This window comes from Prionailurus viverrinus, chromosome B1 (assembly GCF_022837055.1).
Source record: "Prionailurus viverrinus isolate Anna chromosome B1, UM_Priviv_1.0, whole genome shotgun sequence".
Classification (NCBI taxonomy): Eukaryota; Metazoa; Chordata; class Mammalia; order Carnivora; family Felidae; genus Prionailurus; species Prionailurus viverrinus.
In genome coordinates this window covers 176,141,972-176,157,072 of record NC_062564.1, presented here as the reverse complement: position 1 = coordinate 176,157,072, position 15,101 = coordinate 176,141,972, and the positions used below count along the sequence as shown (strand labels likewise).

Below are 15,101 nucleotides of genomic sequence, written 5' to 3'. Positions count from 1 at the left end.
ACACATCTAGGCTGGATTCATATACTATGAATTACTTAGCCCTCACAGTGAGGCATTCAGGAAGCAAAGTATACAAGAAAACTAACTTCATAACAAGTGAGGTCTGATATCTGTTTACTGCCAGGACCGTTGGACTATATATTCCCAGGAATTTCCATCTAGGTTGGATTTATTCCAAAATGACCTAGTCCCGTCCTTATTTCCTCAATATTTAGTCAGAGAGCAGGTGTAGCTATGTACTTTGCCACACTTTGTGTCTTTGCTCGGCCTATCCCTCTTACCCAGAATGCACTTTGCTTCTCAAAGAGGTAATGTGACCTAGTGGTAATCTTCCTCCTCTCCTCCCCTTCTCCCTCCTGTCCCTCCTCCCCCTTTTCCTTGCATCTTCCAGGGTAACACCTATAGAGCATTTAGGTGTCAGTTGCTATTCCCAGCACTTTGCTTGCAAAAGCTCCCTGAATTGTCTCAACACCTTCTTGAAGAGACTGTGTTATTAGCCCCATGATAAGAAAACTTAAGAAAGAGAGGTCAAGTAATTTGCACCAGTTAAGAAATAAAGAAAAGAATTCCGAGCCACTCTTCACCAGCATCCACCCTGTGCACTGGATTGCCTTTCAGGGAAATCACAGTGCTGGAATTGAAAAAGCCTGTGCTGAAAATGAAGGCTGATCATGTAGTTTGTGGCATTTTGAAAAGATGCATTAAATTTTCTGAGTCTCAATTTCCCTATCTGTAAACTGGGAATAATAATACCTATGAGAATTTAATGTGATTTCTTATCTAAGGTCCCTAGAAAATAGTAGTCCCTTAATACATTTAGTTCTATTCTCTTTACTCCAATTATTCTTCAAAACAATGTTCAACCCTCATCTTCCTCTTAAGCCCTTCCAGATCTCTGCTACCCAGAATTATATACACAACAGAATTTAAAGCAATCATTTTTTCTCTAAAGGAAAATCCCATATTGTTTTTGTCAAATAGAAAGCTTTAGGGATGTAGATAAAATAGGCCTGTGTCTAGTTAACTGTATTTAATTCAATTCCTTTTAGATAAGCAAACATTTATAAAAATAAAATTATATATTAATGTATAAACACTGCCTATTCCATTCATGTTTTATAAACTAATTCTATTCACATTTTAGCATGCAACTTTAATATCAGTAACTGCATCAGGAGAGCCACACTTTGAATCATCAGTGTTTTGTTTTGGGTTTTTTGTATTTTGTTTTTTGTTTTGTTTTTGGGTTTTTTTTTTAGAGCATATGAGTTTCACTTCTGTCTAAATTTTTGAAGACACTTAACTTTCTGAATTCTTTTATGATTCTGTCACCGGGAATGTTTACAAACCACAAGTTCCCGCCAGCGTTATATTAAGAAGTTGTATTTTCTCATTCATCCAAATATGTACATTTGTAATCTCCACCAGTTTTTTTTAATGCTTTTGAAAAGGATGCTTACACTAACATAGAGCATGTACAACTAACTGTGAGTTCATACTTCCATAAGTAATTACTTCATCTGTTTTAAGTATCTTCTTCTTGATTTTTAAGACAATTCCATCAGATGACCTCTGTATGTATCCTGAACCAAGACTGATTGAAGATATTCAGGCCACATGCCTTACACCCAACTCCAGTAGTTCAAGTACTTTGCAGTTTGGATTAATGTACAATAATTCTGGAAGGGTAGTGATCCTCGAATATATAGATTCCAGGTACCAGGCACTATTACACATTTTTAACACTTCTAATCCTCTCAGCAGGTTTGGAAGGTAGGTACTACCATTAGCTCCTTTCTTAACCAGTGAAGAAATGGGGACACAGAGTTTATTTCACCTAAGAACAGTAAGGGAGAAAGGATTTGAACCCAGATAATGTGGATTCAAATCCCATATATGTCTTAAGCACTGTGCCTCAGAGAAAACTTTTAAAGTTTTGGCTGGAAAGATATCTTTTCTAAGGCCGATTTTTGGGGAGAAATGATGTGCCTAATTTTCAGGCTCTCTCTTGGATTTCCCCAATGACATTTGTTTTCGCCACTATTGGAGTAGCTATGTTAGGGGATTTTGCATTACAGATACTAAGAAACTTTTCTTATTACTTTTGTTATTCCCTGAAGTTCCACTACCTCTCTGGAGGTATGAATTCCCTGAAGAGCCCATTATAGGGCCTTGGATACATTTTTGTTTCATTAAATTAAAGTACTCACATTCATTAGGTTAAACACTTGGTACTTTGTTAAAAGTTTTAAGAGTTGCTTTGAAAGTTTTACTAACTTTCTCACTACAAGTGAGCAGCCTGGTGGATGCCTACGGTAAGGCAGAGAAATGAGGAGTGTCACATACGCAGTCAGTTAAATTTTACCAAAAGGTTATAAGATTGTGGAAATAATTTATTTTGAAATATAAGTTTCCCAGGAGCGCCTGTGTGGCTCAGTCGGTTAATTGTCTGACTTAGCTCAGGTCATGATCTTGCAGTTCATGACTTCATCAGGCTCTGTGCTGACAGCTCAGAGCCTGGAGCCTGCTTCATATTCTGTATCTCCCTCTCTCTCTGCCTCTCCCCTGCTCGTGCTCTGTCTCTCTCTCTTAAAAATAAATAAACATAAAAAAAAAAAAAGATGAGTCCTATAGGGGACACCTCGGTGGGTCAGTCAGCTAAATGACCTTGATTCAGGTCCTGATCTCACAGTTGGTGAGTTTGAGCCACTTATGCTGACGGCTCAGAGCCTGGAGCCTGCTTCAGATTCTGAGTCTCCCTCTCTCTCTGCCCCTCCCCTTCTCACACTCTGGCTCTCTCTCAAAAATAAATAAACATTTATATATATATTTTTTCCAGAACTTATTAAATATTTTAAAACATGGTATGAATTGTCAAAAGGATAGAATTAGGCTGGTGGCAGCAGGGGAAAAAAAAAGATGAATGAAGGAAGCAAATTTTGGGGCCAGTTTTAAAATCAGTGGGCCCCATGAACCTCGAAATTCTGATCTCAAAGCCTTCATCATTCTCTTGTGGTCTAAAAGAGTACAAAATCTCTAGGGGTTTGCATCTCCCAGGAGAGAACACAGATACCCAAATCTAACTAAAGATATCAATTGTGTGAAAAAAAACTTCACTCATACACCTTGAGAATGTACCATTCGATGAGAATTTTGTCTCTCCTGCTGCCCTGTACATCACTTACTTTTTAGACTGGAAAATTTCAAAGATATAAAAGATGAGATGTAAAAAAAAAATAGAAAGTTTTTCTATAAAACTAGTATTTCAGAAACTTATTTAGGTACTAGAGATTAGAGTATTTCTTTGACGCTGATACATATTTTATACTTTACTACTTCTGAAATGGGGATTTATCTTAAGATGGATTGCTGCTGGCCAGGCAGTAGTCATAGTATAATTTGTCATTGCCTGTATATTCGTGAACCTGACCACACATGTTTATATCGTCGTCATTTCAGTTACTTGCACTGGCAATCCAACAGTCCAACACATGTTGAGTTGTCATGTACAATGTCTTTAGAAAGATTACACTAGGTTTCTGCAAAAAGTCAAGGAAACAGAACAATGTGATATTAGATGAAAATCTACATCTAATTCTCAAAGAGAATTTTTTATACATATATAATAAAAATTCTAAGTGATTTGTGTTATGTCACAGTTTGGGTCACAGTGATTTTTTTTTCTCATGGTTTAAAAAGTATTCGTGTATTCTAAAATACATTGCATTTTTTGGGTTCTTGACATCCAGTAGTTTCACCACTGCTAACATAAATATCTAATTTTATTTTTCTATAGAAAAAAGTTCATTAAGGAAAAAGGATTATTAAAAGAAGTTCCAGAGAACCTAATTATTGTCAAATTGATTTGCAGATGAAATACATTCCCAGGGTGTAAAATTATTACTTCCACTTTGTTGTGTCAATTGTTCTCACATATATTTCCAAAATTGAGTTTACTAAACACACCAAAAATTATATTTGTACTACAGTTTGAAAATGCTCTATACCTCCATTTTTTTCCCCTTTTGCTAAAAATGCTACCCTCGTAGTAGATAATTAACCTCAACAGCTCTTCTGACATCAAGAAACAAAAGGGCGGAGGGATTTAAAGAAGCAAAAGATAGAAAGGTTAGAAATACAAAAACAACAGCTAGAACTAGATCCCCTATAAAGCATTGAAATTAAACTATTAAAAAACTAATTTGAAAAGCATAGAATAATACCCATGTACAAGATGAAAACAAGGAGCGCCTGGATGGCTCAGTCAGTTGAGCAACAGACTCTTGGTTTTGGCTCGAGTCATGATCTCAAGGTTCCTTTTAAGCCCCACACTGACAGTACAGAGTCTTCTTGGGATTCTCTCTCTCCTTTCTCTCTTCCCCTCCTCCACTCAGGCATTCTCTCTCTCTCTCTCTCTCTCTCAAAAATAAATAAAATTTTAAAAAATTTTTAAAAAGATACATGAAAAACAGGGAAAGGATTGATAAAACCTCCTACCACAAGACAACTGTCATAAAAGCAGAGGTCACAAACTAGCTGTGGGCAGCATGAAGTCCAAGTATCTTTCAGAAGCACATAGAGCTTAGCAATTTTTAATTAGTTTCCCAGATATAGAAGATTTTATATTAAAATACGGATTTTCAGCTTCTCTTCAAAAATCAGAATGTCTGATAACACTGAACTCCTATTCCCACAAAGCAAGTCTGAACCAACTGGAAGAATGGCTGCCCTTTCTGGATAAGACATATGTTCTCTAATCTGCTATAGTCCTATTCACCCTGTTTCTCCTTAAAGTTATAACTTCGGAGCTGTGGAGGTTGCAACTATGGGACATGGCCCGAAATTATGAGCTGTGGAAGACAGACTGTATGAGTGACAAACTTATGGATTTCTGAAATGGAAGTCTTAGAAATATACAGCCAAGGTCAAAAGTTAGTATATTAAGAATGTTTCATCAGCAGAAGAAGCAGCAGTGTGATCGTCAAAATAGCTAGTATCTATTGAGTTCTTAAAGTAAGTCAAATAACATGTTAAATGTGCTGTAGCTATTATTCATTCAACTAATTTTTGTAGATGCTGTAAGATATGATGAGTCACAGATGCCGAGACAAACATAGACATACTTCACTATCTTTTGGGAACTCTCAGTATGATAGCAGAGGCAGATACTACACAAATTATTACACAAATATATATGTATGTATATGGCACATGTGAATGCTATTACACACACATAGATATATATAACACATAGTATACATATGGTACATATACTACTTAATATATCTATGCATGCATACATACACATTTACATGTTTACATGTATATATAACATATACATGTTTGATTATGTGTGAACCATATGAATCTGCTGATATTTGTCTATATTTAACCTCAGAAATGGTCACTGCATGGGGTTTATATTAATACATTTAAATTGAAACTGGAAGAAATGTTTTTCTCCTATTCCCAATCTTTCCTTCATGCAGAGGGAATTTCTAACCCTCCCAGCCTCTCTTAGCTCCCATTTTCACATCTCTACACGCTGCCCTATGATAGTGGAGTACCCTATTTGTTGGGTGTCTTTGGAAGAAGGGCCTGGCCACATGAGCCCTGCTTCTTTATCCCCTTTCTCGTAGCATGGGCTGTCGTCAGGGAGCCAGAATTCTGTGTTGCTCTTTCAAGCTGTAAGACCTATAGGAGGTTTAAATATATTCAGAGCTTCCAGAAACTGACATGTTGTCTCAAAGTAATATTTGACTCCTTGTCTGCCTGATTCCTGTATATCTTCCCATTTATTTCAAACAAAGCACCCCGACATTTGTGGTATTAGGAATGAACAAGGTTATATGCAAGCATGCAAGCAAATAAAAAAGAGAAGGAATAATTTTTGATCAGTTTATCAGAAGAATCCTCTTTAAACAAGTGACGTTTACACTGAAAAGCAAAGGCTGGGTGGGAGTGAGCTATGTGTGCTCAGCTTGTGTGTGGGAGAGTACAGAGATAGGCTCCAGGCAGAGAAGAGCATTTGTAAAACCTCAGATGCACCAAAAGCAGGAACTTTGGAGGAACTGAAATAAGTTCTTTCAGCTAGTGAACAAATTAGACAGGATGAAGTTGGAGGGACAGGCACACGCATTGTATATGGCCTTTCACACCATGTCTAAGTTTGGGGATCTTATCAGAAGTCATTGGGATGGCCATCTATCGGCTGAATACAATGAGATGCAGAAAGGTTAAACTGCAAGAAACTGCAGAAAGTTAAACTGCAGAAAGGTTATACTGTTTGACAGCACACACGTATGATTCCAGGGGCCACTCTTTTAATTGCCCTTCTGTTCCTTCTGTCCAAAAGAAGTACACAGTCTAATCGGCAGAAATTTCAGGATGTATGTGCATTTGTAGACTTTAACTTACCTGTAACAGATATGACTAATGAATTCACCAGCTTGTTGAGGGATTTATAAAGAACGTTTGGTATTTATAATTTCATACCTCTAAGTTTGGGGAAACAAAATGGACAAATGAGTCGATTCATCCTTCCAGTTTCTACAGAATTCTAATGTTAGGGAAGATTTAATCTTTTTAACTGCAAGGTGCCCCTTTTGTGTTACATAAGCAAGTTCAATCATTTCCCCCCAAAACAGGTAATTCAACATAGATTGGAGGAAGGGGAACAGAGGATAAGAATGTCTGAGCACTTCATGAAGGAGTGTTGGTAGGTAGATTGGACAATGAAGACACTGAGTTACTCTCTCTACATCTAAGAGTGTCACAAATGGACATGTGATTTAAAGCTTCATTCATCACTGACCTCATGTACAGTTTGTACAGTCTGGTTACTAGCAACTTCTATGCTATCAGCGTCTGCTGTTCTTACTCTACAAAAAAAAACACACAAAAATCCGTATATCCTGTTTCTCTGTCTGAAAAGGTAGTATTCTCAGTTTCTTTAAAACACATTTTTTAGAAAAGATATCTATCTGCCATTTGATCATTTTCTCTGTGTGAAATATGACATACCATCTCAGTTATACCAAACAGCAGGTGCGCAGACCTTCAAAGACCTAACTCTCAACTTTGCATTTCCTTCACTCCACATGGCTTCTGCAGCATCCTGTGTAATGGTTTTGTATTTTTTCCTGTGAACTCTCCAACCCGCACTACTTCAGCTTCAATCTGGTTTAGCGATCAGAATACAGGGTGTCTGCTCAGTACATTTTGCAAGCATATTAAGGAGACCATGGCAGTCATGCTTGGTTGAACTTCTCTTCTTTCACTTGCAAAGGAACTACTACTCATGCATTCATTCAGCCATGAATGCTTGGCTTTTTTATTATAGTTACTAGGACACTGAAAAAGGAGTTTTTTGTTTTTATTTTTCATTCATCTCTGAAAGAAAGAAAGAAGAAAGAAAGAAGGAAAGAAAGAAAGAAAGAAAGAAGAAAAGAAAGAAAGAAAGAAAAAATAACACAGTACTGGATGGAATCAGTCACTTGTCTTTATGCCCCAACTAGGGACGATTTCTACTAAACCTATAATTTTTAAAAAGACACCAATTTAATGCATTAGAATATCTTCATAAAGTGCCAAGTGCATTTTCAAATAAAAAGCACATTTGTACAACTATCAAATGGGTAAATATTTTTATTGAATTGGCTGAATTCAATAGGCAATAATTAAACATAAAGAACTTTAGTTTCTCTTTCATTGTCCCTTCCAAACTGTGCTTTCAGATTTACTCTACTCATGAATGAAATACAGGGTGGATTCCTTAGATTTTCTGATCTGTGTCATTGAAAAGAATAGTCTAATTTATGTGCTCTAGCACAACAAACTAACTCCAATCTATTTCATTCAATATAAAACATACTGTTCTCCATTACCACCCTCTTTCCCACAAGCCTGCTTCAGTTCTATCATGCTTCCTTGGGGTGGTGGGGAGGGAAGGATTAGAGGACTAGACACATTTCTCTCAGTTGCTCACCTTTTCCCTCATCTGCTAACTGCTGCATCAGACCCCTCAAGGATCAGGTCGATAGGGAAAGGAGATTGAGAGGAAAGGTTGTCTCTTAAGTGGTGGGTGCAGCTGTAATTTTCTGGCTTTTCCTCTCCTAGTTTTTCCTAACTCTCTCCCACTCCACCACCACCCCCACCCCATAACCACTGCTGGAGTCAGGATTCTAATGGATGCTCCAGAGATGCTGGAAATATTTCCTCTCAGCCAGCAGCTTTTGACACCTCTCGTCAGGCCCTTCCTGGTACATTAAGTTTCTTCCACTAGACTGAGTGCCTACTTCAGACCTTTCATACAGTCCACAGTCTTCAGCAAATTTTAAGATACACAGATGACATTTACTACAGATATGTGAACTCTTGTCCTTTTTTCAAAGCTGAAGCTCAAACTGCTGCCCATACTATATTAAACATGGCTAAGAATAGTAGGGAAGAGTCAGTGGACAAGTGTATCATTTGAGAGAGACAAGTTGTAAGAACACGTCACTACATCCACAAGGCTGGAGTCTTTCATTTTTTACAGGAGCCTAGGCATCTGTGCATGTGTGGGTGGTCATACTTATTAAATATTACCCATATTTATTAGTGCTGGGGTCATCTTTATTAACTATCCACATGCAAGTTCAGTGCATAAACTGTCTCTCATAATCCTCATACCAGCTCTATGAATTGGATTCTATTATTAGCCTCATTTGATAGATGAGGGTACTTAAAGGTTTAAGAGTTTAACTTACCCAAGGTCACATACCTTATAAATTGTAGAGCTGGAACTCAGCTTAGTACCATTGTCAGATGCATAGGTCTTGCTCACCACAATTACCACATCAGGCCACCTACCCTTGGGACCGGACTGTGATTAGTTTAAGTAGTGACTAGAGCTGGGATATTTAAATGGATTCTTGTATCCATTGCCAAAGGTTTGCCCAGATAACAGACTTTGACAGCAGTTGTCATCTCTGTGTTATGGATAGAAATCTTTCACTGAGTGAGGTGTTTCCTGGGTACAGGCCTATACATGACTGTAATCTTCCAATTAAACAATGCAAAACAATAACAAGACCCAAGACTTCAAAGTCATCCATCTACCCCCTCACACAACTTCTTGCATATAGCATCAATAATCTACTCAACAGTGTTCTGATTAAAATTTCTTCTCATAGTTAATGAAATTTATAGTTTACTTAGTTATGATTTCTAGGAATCTAGCTATGCATTTTAAATTCCAGTTTATAGGTTCTTTGTGGCATCTCTGAACATTGGACATAATCATATTATTCACAGTAGCTTGTGAGAAAAAATGGGTTCAGGTCATAACATTATTAGGCAGGTCATCCACAAGAACATGAATATCATGGTGAGTTCAGAGCACATAGATTTGCTTCATAGGCAGGAGAGCATACCAAGACTTTGAAAACATTATGGTTCTTGGCTATTAGGCCTACAGGGGTCTCAGTGGCAAGATTCAATGGAAAAAGAGAAAACCAGAATTTGGCCTGAGGACAGACCCAGGGAATGGTCATTATTTTAACATATAATGTCTAAAAGGGTGAAAGGAGTAAAGATAGATCCCAGAAAGCATTTGACTATTGACTTAATCTCATGGGATGGTTATGCCAGCAGAGAACCCATGCAGTTCTCCAAAGGCCCTGCTTAAGTCAGTCATAAAATTAGCAAATCCAAACTAAGGTTTTGTATTAGGTCTACATAATACTTTATGAAAACTAGAGTATTTGTTCAAGTTTGAAAAATGGTTTCATCAATACTCTCTCCTAGAGATTTATGACATACATTATCATAGTAAAGTCTTTATGGGAATCCTGCAACACACACACACACACACACACACACACACACAAGACCAAACCTGTTTAATCTTGCCTAATTTATCATTTCCTAGGTCTGTCAGATCAAGAGACCATCTTTTTTGTATAACACCTTTAGTTTGCTGAACCACACTTTCAGTAAAGCTGGTACAGTTAATTAAGGGAACCCCACATCTTATAGGTAAAGCTCGAAGAACATTATTGACTGTTGCTTCTTACAGCAAAACTATTGAGAATTCTTTGGTCAAAATGAGTTAAAGGAAATGATCTTTAAAATATTTCCAGTGTACAGCTATTCTAAATGTCTGCTCAAGATCCGAGGACCTCAAGCTGGAAACAAGGGCGACAAACTCAAATGAAAATCATAGGGCCTCCAGGATATGGGCCTCAATTGAAGGTCTGTCTACCTCTTCATGGAAATGAAATAAGATATCCTTATGACTAAAAATCAATTCTGGAATCCAATTCTACTCACAGCTGAGGGTGAATATCACAAAGTTTATGCCACAGAAAAATTTAACCTAGAAAATTTGTGAGTGGATGGTAGCAAATGCTGATATAAGCCCTAAAAGAGCTAGTAAAGTACCTTATGACTTATAACTAATTTAACTACGTTAATTAGTGACATAACTTATAGAGAAATTCTTGAAATAGTTATTTGCCAAAAATAACCAATATAATTGAATGGGTTGACATACAGGTCTAACAATCAGACTAGATAATATTTTTGAAGGCTTAATTTGAGTCAATTACAGAGGTGAGCACTTCCATGGATTAAGTATGTTGATCCTCATAGAAGCCCACATTTTATAGAAGGGAAGGGAACCTGAGGATAAGAGACATTAAGGAATTTGCTCAAATTCATAGTGGCGATAAGTAGTTGAGTCAGAATTACGCACTCTATTCAAAAGCCCAGTATAGGATTTTTACATGTTTGGGTTTTATGCTTCTTTGGATGTAACAACAAGAGACAAAATAACAGTTCCCTAAATAATACAGAAGCTTCTTCCTCTCTTAGTTCACATAAAAGTATTTCAGAACTGGATCAAGCTCTTGATCAACATTTGGAATTTATCTCATAGCCAATTATGGCTGCTCTAGTTCTCATCATCACATCCACATCCCAGCTGGTGAGAAGGGGAGAAGAAAATGCACAGTGTCCTTTTTTATAGGCCAGACAGTGTCCTTTTTTATAGGCCAGACCTAGAAACTGTACATTATTTCTACCCATAACCTATGGCCTAAAACTTAATGAAATAGTTATGTCTAGCTTATGGGAGGCAAAGAAATGAAATCCTTATGCTGGGTATCCATGTGCTCAATTAAAATTGCATCATTCTTTTTACTAAATGAATAAGGGGAGAATGACTATTTGGGGAAAACTAGCACTTTTTGTCACAGTCATTAGCTACAAGCTATTTAATTATGGATCCCTACCCAAAACTGTATTTTAGGTTTAGAACAGTTTATGTTAGGCAATCTTTTCTGCTAGAAATTGAATAGCAGAGCCAGTTGGCTGGAATGGTGTGAAGTCTGAGTCAACAAAAATTCTTTCTTCATATGGATGGGAGAGGGTGGATCTTTCTGGCATGATGGAAGATACATCAAACATCTTCAAAAGTATTATAAAGTTGTTAGAAATTATTGTTGGATCCACCTAGAGATAAAAAATACTTGCTATGTCTCTATAGTGTTATTAAGATATAGATTGTGTTAAAGCATAAAAGATCAACATTAAACTCATGCAGATGAGTCCATGAATGATACATGTTTATAAGGGTCAAGGAATAGTCATTTAAACTACTGACAGTCTCATTTATTCCTACTGGATTAAATGCGTCATAAAGAAGAAAATGGAATACAAGTGATACTAAATACTAAATAGAGGTGACATCATAGGCAATAAAGAATACTTATTCTAGCTAAATACACATATGAAAACCATCAGGCTTTCTATGAGATTACCTATGGACAATGTGTGAGAGATAAATCTATATTACAGCAATCCATTCTAAAATCTGTGAGGATAGAACGCATCAAAAAAATCTCACAGAGAGGTGCCTTCCTGGCTCAGTTGGTGGAGCATGTGACTCTGGATCTCAGGGTTGTAAGTTCGAGCCCCACATTGGATGTAGAGATTACTTAAAAATAAAATCTTTAAAAAAAACTCATAGAAATTTCTATAATTGATCATTTTCCTTTGGAAAAAAAGTATTTAAAAAAAATCTCTGGAACCACACAGAAATTATTGCAACTATCACAAGTAAATGGCTCAATGTTTAAATACCAAAATTTTCCCACATTTTGCTTATTAGAACTAATAAACACTAATGCATAGTGAATTTACCACTTTGAACAAATTAAGTCAATTTTTAAAATCTTGGCTTTATATAGCTCTCACCTATACAGAGTTCTGATATCTTTTAAATTTCTGTATTTTCATTTACTTTTCTTTTCTTTTTTTATCTTTTCAAATATTTTCCCAGGCATTCACTTTTATTGAGAAGAGCACTGCAAATAGCTACGTGTCATTTTTTGTTACAAATTCACAGATTTCAAATTCCTTTCATATGCAATTTTCATTTACTCTTTGGAACTAATGCATATTAATGCAAAGTACAATATCTTATTAGAGATATCTGAAGCTCAATACATTTCTTAATTTTCTCTTATTTAACTAGTGAAATCCAGAGGTTCTGATTTATGATCGTTTTAATTGTATGAAGTTCTTCATGTACTCTGGAGCCTCCAAAGCATTAAATGTTACTCCACACCTTTTCTAAGTTCTTCGGTGCCATAAATATCATTTCAAGGAAAGTAGGTTTTGTGTTTCCTGGGAGACCAGGTACCCACAGCAATATTCTTCAACAAATAAAGGGCACATTTACTCTTCTTTCAATATTATAAAACTTGGGCGAAATTTTTGTATTAAATCCTAAGAATCATAGACCATGTAAATATATACATTTTTTACATTTATAGTGGTGGCCTCTGCTTGGAACCTAGGTATTTTTATCTTTGTATTTGGATAAGCTTGGGTGCCTCTGGAGGTTCAATGCCAGTTTTGAAAATCTTTTTGTAGCAGAAGACTCCTTTGTCCAAACGAAATCTTCAGAGGAAATGAAAATGAAACAAATAAAATTGATGATAATCTGGTTGAAGGAGGGAAGGCATGGGGGTGGGAGCTCTTCCCCTCTGTGGAAGCGTGGGTAATTCTAAGTACTTCACTCTACCAGTGACACAGATTGCCCTTCAGCTCAGCCCATGACTCAGACCTCTGCCATACGGTAGGACTTGTCATAAAACAGACACTAAAAGTGAAAGCTGTGCTGTACAATCTAAAAGATACTGAGAACCCAACACAAAAATGACATGTAAAGTACATTAAAGAAAGCAGCCCTGGAGAGTGAAGGTTGTATTATGCCGGAAATTTCTGGAGCAAAGAATGGCCACAGTCTACTGAGCAGCAAAATAAGTAGGATGGATCGCCATTTGGACCTTCGAGGAAGACCTCACCTTTGACGCTTATCAGCAGGACCAAAGTTTCATCACAGCTTTCAAGGCTTGGGCAATAGACATCACAAAAAACCTGAGAAGTAGAGGAAACTGCAGGTACCCCATAGTAGCTGACAGGGTGTTTCTTGAGGACATGTAAGGCAACCCTTTAAAACACTCTTAAATAGGGGAGGGGAAGAAGGAGGTAAGGAAGGCCATCTAAACCCCCTTTATTTGCTAGAAGCTGTATAAAAATGAAGGTATCAGACAGGGTCCAGTCAGGAAAACAGAATTCACATTCAGGGCTTCAATAAGGAAGATTGAATAATAAGGAACAGTGACGCAGGTATTGGAGCTTTCAGAGCAAGAGGGAGACACGAGGGTAAACTCAGAGCTAATAAGAACTAGCAGGTATTGCCCCAAGAGCTATGGGAACAAAAGGCAAAAGATGGAAGTTACCAGAGCAGCAGCTTAGAGGAGGAACCTCATAGAGCTCAGACTCAGACCTCTGATCAGGGGCACCCACCTGGCTGGTGCTGGTTTCTCTAAGGCAAATGATGAATCCTGTCCTAGAAGTGCCAAACGGAGTGAGAATAAACAGTCACTTTTGCTGGGCAGTGCTGAAAGATAAAATAAGAAAGAAGAGGAAGGTTCTTTCTGCCCTTCCCCTCCCCCTCCCTTGTTTCTAAACTCCCTCTAGTGACTCCTTTTGGCAGAATGTAATAGGACAGTAGCTAGCAAAGCTGTACCAACCTCAGGCTTGCAGAAAGGCACATGTGGGGCAGACACAATAGATAAATACAGGAAGCACAGAAAAGAACTGTGTGCAACTCTTACTACAGCCCCATATTTTTTTCTCCCAGGTTGGTGTGATAGTACCTTTGGTGATATATATATTGTTAAAATTTTGATTCTGTATTGTTCAAACATTAGAGGGGAAAAGCATAAAAGAGATAAATGTACTGTAAAATTACTCTCAGAAAAAAAAATAGTTTGATAGAAATTATGGCAAAGCCCTTATTTTTGCAAGATATTTTTCAACACTCAATTTTATATATTGACATAGTATTATTAAACTAACGCCATTCAGTGTCTTGGGGATATATTTTGCAGACAATTGTAGACACGTTAGACATTTTTAATATTAGAGGCCTGACTGATAATGCCTGCTCTTAAAAATTTTATTTTTTGTATTTTTAAAAATTTGTTTAATGTTTTACTTATTTTTTTTTTAATTTCTTTTTTTAATTTTTTTTTTCAACGTTTATTTATTTTTTGGGACAGAGAGAGACAGAGCATGAACGGGGGAGGGGCAGAGAGAGAAGGAGACACAGAATCGGAAACAGGCTCCAGGCTCTGAGCCATCAGCCCAGAGCCCGACGCGGGGCTCGAACTCACGGACCGCGAGATCGTGACCTGGCTGAAGTCGGACGCCCAACCGACTGCGCCACCCAGGCGCCCCATGTTTTACTTATTTTTGAGAGAGAGAGAAAGAGTATGAGCAGGGGAGGGGCAGAGAGAGAGGGAGACACAGAATGCATGAAGCAGGCTCCAGGCTCTGAGCTGTTACCACAGGGCCCACCACAGGGCTTGAACCTATGAATCACGAGATCATGACCTAAACCGAAGTCAGAGGCTTAACCAACTGAGCCACCCAGGCACCCCTAAAATTTTCTTGGCTAGAACGTTATCCTCTGCTTTTTAGGACACAAAAGTCTAGAGTCTCAGGTAGGTACATTTATAGGTTTTCGTACTTATTTGATTTGA

The 15,101-nt window shown here is 37.4% G+C and overlaps 1 protein-coding gene across 1 annotated transcript in view; it reads right to left on the bottom strand.

Moving 5' to 3' along the window:
- Window positions 1–13,945, bottom strand: part of ARAP2 (ArfGAP with RhoGAP domain, ankyrin repeat and PH domain 2) — a 209,698-nt gene extending 195,753 nt beyond the window's left edge. The window contains exon 1 of the mRNA XM_047855319.1: window positions 13,861–13,945. The gene's annotated coding sequence lies outside the window, so the exon portion shown is untranslated. The remainder of the gene's footprint in view (window positions 1–13,860) is intronic.
- Window positions 13,946–15,101: the final 1,156 nt, after the last annotated feature.